This window comes from Lactuca serriola, chromosome 8 (assembly GCF_051521515.1).
Source record: "Lactuca serriola cultivar US96UC23 chromosome 8, Lser_US96UC23_V15, whole genome shotgun sequence".
Lineage (NCBI taxonomy): Eukaryota > Viridiplantae > Streptophyta > Magnoliopsida > Asterales > Asteraceae > Lactuca > Lactuca serriola.
Genome location: NC_136415.1, coordinates 302,957,501 through 302,963,500, shown reverse-complemented (window position 1 = coordinate 302,963,500; position 6,000 = coordinate 302,957,501).

Here is a 6,000-nt window from a genome sequence, read left to right as displayed (position 1 = left end):
AGAATAACTTACCTTGTTGTTGCTTGTCTTCCTTGAAACCTTGTGAGCCTAGCACCCCAAGTGTGATGCCTCAAATGCTTCACACAACACCAAATGCTCTTGGAAAGACTCTTGAGATAACACACACTTCTCAAAATCGGCCAAGCCCTCTAGTTTCTTTGTCTAGCCCATTTTGGTGGAGAATGGGATCCTTATATAGTGTTGACACATCTAGGGTTACACCATGTAAACCCTAATGTGTCATGACTCTTCATTTCCATGACCCATGGGTTTGTAACTCCCATGGAGCATCCATGGAGCATCCTATGGTTAGAACCCAACTTGATAATCCATGGAGCCTCTTAGCCCACTATACAAGATATGAATGATTTGCATAATCAACCCATATATTTAATTAGTTATCCTTTGATCACTTAATTAATTCCAAATTAATTCTTTGATAAACTAATTAAATAATATTATTAATATATTAGAACTTATAATATATTAATAATCTCCAAGTGTTATTTCTCTCATTTAGTCTATCCAATTGCATGGTGCCATGCAACCCAAATGGACCATGCCGGGTCGGGTCAAGTACAAGCCCGAAATAGTTATGGACTTAGACACCTTATCCAACAGCAGATCCCTGTGCTGATCCCTGAAGTAGCTGTGGGCACTTAGCCTTCCGATCGCAAGTCTGGTTGCAGTGAAAGCAAACTACAAACCCCTTGGGGCAATCCCTCGCGAAATGCCCCTCCTTGCGACACTTGTAGCATACCCTTGCCCTGCACACTCCCTCATGGCTCTTGTCGCACTTCCTGCAAGTGCGGCCCTTTAGACCTCCAGATCTCGAATCAACGGGCTTTGCCCGCTTGGCTGCCTACTGACACTGTGTCGGCCGCCTTTCCCTCCTCCGAGACTCGGCATCCTCCCTGGCCTAAGTCTCTAGCTCAATCTCCCTCTTCCGAGCATTTCCTTGGAGCTTGGCAAATGTCCGGTATCTCGAGTTCGCCATGAACTCATGAATATCTCTCCTCAGAATGCTCAGATATTGGCTCATACGATCCTGTTCGGTAGACACGTTCTCAGGGCAAAACAATGCTCTCTCATGAAACAATCGTGTAATCACAGTCATAGACTCTCTCCCCTGCTTGAGGGATAAGAACTCCAGTGTTAACCATTCCCTATCCACCGAGGGAACATACTCATATAGGAACATGGTGGTGAAACTATCCTAGGTCACCACTGTAATCTCTGCAGGAGTGAAGTCTACCGTCACAAACATCCACCAATCCTTCGCTCCCAAGCAAAGCTGGTTCAGCACGAACCGTACTCTCAGATGCTCCGAACAAGAACCTGTGTAGAAAGCATCCCTCAATGTCAGAGATCCATATCATCGCGGCTATCGGATCCTGAGTCCCATCAAACTCTGGTGGCTTCGTGTTGCTGAACTCCCGGTATAGCAACGAGTCACCCCCTGTAGCCTAGCAGCTGCAACGACAGTAGTGGCCGCATCAACAGCAACATCGGGAATAGCAGTGTACTGCTCGTCAAATGTCTCAATCAACGTGGTCTTGATATACCCAAACATATTTGGTATCTTAGCTCGAATGGCTGCAGCCACCTCATCATGAATCATCCTATGAATCTCATCATCGCTAACATCGTTGGTCTCTGGAGTGTGGCGCATCCCAACAATGATGTCTCTGAACATAACACAAAAGAACTATAGAGTCGCTTGAGTATACTCGCAATCGATACTCAACCCCACTTGTTCCTTAGTACCCTAAGGATTTTTACTTGGAATGCTCACTGATCTGGTGTTTCCAGTAGTACGGGCCCTATACTACCTTCCAAAGCACAATACTACTCACCCCAAGTCCTCCTCCTAAGATCCCAGATCACAAGTACTCTATATCTCGCTACACACAGGCTAATCTCCAGTAGACCGCCCATAAGCTCCTCGCTGCTACCTACTCACTCTCAAAGTAACTCATAGTAGCAGTAATCTCCTAAGCTAAGGCATCAAAAATCAGGCCACCCTAGTCCTAGATATGAATACCAAGCCTACGCTAGCATGCATAGCATATCACATAATATCTCATAACACATAATGTAAGGGTATTTTGGGAAATCACCGTTCGTGCGTTGGCTGATCGTACACACTGCTCCGTTCTGCTTTTCTTGAAAATCTTTTTCTCTTTTTAGATAAATTGTTTCTATCATGAAAAACATTCTCAAATCCTCAGTTTGAGTTCAGATACGCCTGAAGGTGCATCTGAATCCCTCAAACCAAGGCTCTGATACCAACTTGAAATGACGTAAATTTTCAAAGCGATTTTTCATTTTTCAAACACAACATGTCTCATAAAGTAATCTCAAAACTCAATATGTATCACATGTTATCGTAGTAAAACATATCCTAGGATCTCGAATACATAAAACTCCATCAGTGTGTACAGATCATGCCGGCGCCTTCCTGCGATCCTCACTAGTACCTGAAAAACATATCACATAACACGGTAAGCATAAATGCTTAGTGAGTACCCCAAAATACCACATACAACACATACGCTACTCAATGCTATAACTCGGTACGACCCTCCGGTCGATGTGTCTCAGCGGGACCCTCCAGTCCCATAGCTCCTTAGACCCTTCGGTTTGGTCTAGCTTGTTGGACCCTTCGGTCCAGTCTAAATCGTTGGACCCTTCAGTCCCGTCTAAACCGTTGGACTCTTCGGTCCGGTCTAAATCGTTGGACCCTCTAGTGCGGTCTAATCGAGGACCGTCTGGCCTCGTAAGTCATTGGACCCTCCGGTACGGTCTATATAACACATAACATACACGTAACACAATGCACATAATCTCAATCATACACATAGCACATAAGACCCTCTGGTATGCACATATGTACCATTGTATAATGAGAAGACTCACCTCAGGTAATCTTGGAAAGTCTCGAACTCGAATCATTGATCTAGCCTCTGCCTAATCACATAAGTAATTATCTCTAATTAATATGGCTCTCAAAGACTAGATTAGCTCCTCCCTATGTCCTCTCAGAAGGGGAAAAGACCATTTTACCCCTCTAATGGTCCAACGTCGAATTCTTGAACAATCCCTAAGGTCAACAGAAGTCAAATCCAGTCAATGGTCCAACTTTGACCAGACTCTGAGTGCACTAAGGTGACTCGACGAGTCCATGCGTGTCCTCTAAATCCTCTTAAGGCCTTACTAGACTCGTCAAGTTAACCTTTCACTCGACGGGTTACCACTGATCACGAATCGCGGGGCAACTCGATCCGACTCGTCGAGTCCTCTCACGAACTCGGCGAGTTTCTTCCATGGCAACACTCATTTGATCTCCCGAGGTTAGATCTGTTTCTCTAACTTATAGATACGGCCTGCTAACACCCAAAAATCACGTAAAGATCTGAACTTTAAGTTAATGCATCGCACATATGGATCTTTTTGATGAAATAGCTCTAAAATGAAATCCTAGGCTCAATGTTCTCATGTAACAGCATAAAGCTTGGTTGTTGGGACATGCTGAACCTCTCAAGGTCCAGATCTGAAGTCTATTCCTCAATAGGACTTCACATGCTCCATATTCCAACTAAAGAAAGGGTAGAGAAACCCTAGATTCAAGAGATCTACTATACACACTAAGTAGGCATGGATTCATACCTCAACAACAACCTTTGAAGAAGTAAAGGTAGTTCTGAGCTCCTCAATTAGCCTATCTTGAATCCCTTCTCTCATTCTTGCAAGAATGCACTAATGGTGATGAAATTAGCTCATTTCTCTATGCTCTCTGGTTCATTTAGGGTTTCTCAAGGGTGTGTGGCCACAAATGAAGGCCATAAGGACCTTTAAATAGGGTTTATGCCCGAGGATTTAGGGTTTCTGTCCACAACGCGAAGTCGTCGAGTCGACTCTCTAACTCGTCGAGTCCATACATTAATCCTAGTCAGCAGTTGCGATCCTACTCGACGAGTGTTGGAAAAATTATTCCTTTTATATCAGCTCAGATACCAATTGTTGGAAATCTAAAAATCTGATCACCACAACAACAGGCTCGGTTACCAGTTACAGTGTGACAGATATATAAGTTAAAGATATAAGATGTAGATATATATAAGAATAATAAATGCGGAATAAGTATAAATATGAAAGCTATAAATGACTGAAAGCTATAATAATATAAATGATTGTATTTAAATGACGTAAAGCTATAAATAATATAAATGACTATATTGAAATGACATAAAGCTATAATAAAGTATATAAGTATATAAATATATATCAAGTAGGTTCGTCAATAAATTGATTGAACTGGACTGATGAAACGACTGGTCGATATTTGAAATCTTGGAATGACTGGTCGATATTGGGACTCTTGGAGCGACTGGTCTATATTGGGACTCTTTGAATGCTTAATCGATATTGGTACTCTTGGAACGACTGGTCGATATTTGTTCAAAGATGAATTCTGTGTTTGATAAGTAACAAAGAGTGCATTCAAAGCTCGGTTTTTTGTAAAACAAGTTGTTTACAAAAGGGTACAAAATACATGAGTTTATGTATTTGTATTTGAGGTATTTTTGGGTAAAAACATGCACACAGGTCGTGTAAGATAAGGCACAAGTGACACAGGTTGTGTAGGAAGGTTTAGGAGAGTTTTGAAGGGTTTTCTTGATGATGATGTTGAACATGGGGCGTGTTGACTTTAGGCTTGTTTTTAACACAAGGTGTGTTGTTGTACAGATGCAAACAGAGGGGTACACGAGGCGTGTCTAATATAAGGTATGCTGAACACGAGCCGTGTTCATGCAGTTGTCAATTTCGGGATTTTTGAGATTTGAAGGTAAGTTTTGTTTGTGATGTTTCGGATAAGGTAATGGTGTTATGGTGTTTTGAGGTTGTTTAGAGGTTGGAAGGAAGTTGATATATGGTGTTCATGGTGGTGAAATTTCTATGAAGATGATGATGAATAGTGATGGGTTTTGTGGTTGATCTTGATGCAGAAGGTTTTGGGGTGTTTCATGGTTGTGTTTTGGTGTTTTGATGTAAGGAAAGTGTTTGGTGGTGTATGGTGTGATGAACAAAGGTAGAGAAGATGAAGAACTTTGAGTTTCAATGAAGAAGATGAAGATGGTTGATGGTGTTCTTCATTTCATTGTTGATGATCTTGATTTTCTTCACTTCATTGTTGTTTGATCTTGGTGTTCTTAATTTTCTCCAGGGATTTGACTTTGTTCTTGAAGAAGATGAAGATTAGTGATGCTCATGGGAGTAATTGGTGTTTGTAAGAAGTGTTAAAAGATTACAAATGAACACACATTCTCATACATAGAAACTCACATATACATATAAGAATGAATAAATATCATCATGCACTTGAGTTTAAGTGAAAGAGTTGGCTGCAAGTTGTGGTAGAGTAGGAGGCAAAAACATGGGTGTGGATTTTGATTCACATTTCCAATGCTTTTTTGACTATTCCTTGTTGACTACTTCCACATTGTTGACTTTTCAACATACAACATACATATATACATACATATATATATATATACACAGTACATATATATGTATGTGTGTGTGTGTGTGTGTATATATATATATATATATATATATATATATATATATATATATATATATATATATATATATTGTTAAAACTGTTTAGTCGCACAGCTAAATTTTCTCGTTTATGCGTTTTCCGTCTTTCGCACGTTTTCATATTTTCTGTTTTCATCACGCATTCATGCAACCTGAAATAACTGATAATATTTGTTAGATAATACAAAATTAGTTCTTCTTATTTCAGTGATGGTCACATACAATGTCACATACAAAAACGTTTTTCAACAATTTCCACTATGTGATCATTGCTGAAATAAGGACAGGTATGATATAATCACATTGACAGTTTAACTTTTGAAGATTCGAGATAAAAGATTTGTCAATAGATAAGATATATATAAAACCATAGTAATTGATTTGAAAGTTTGTGAC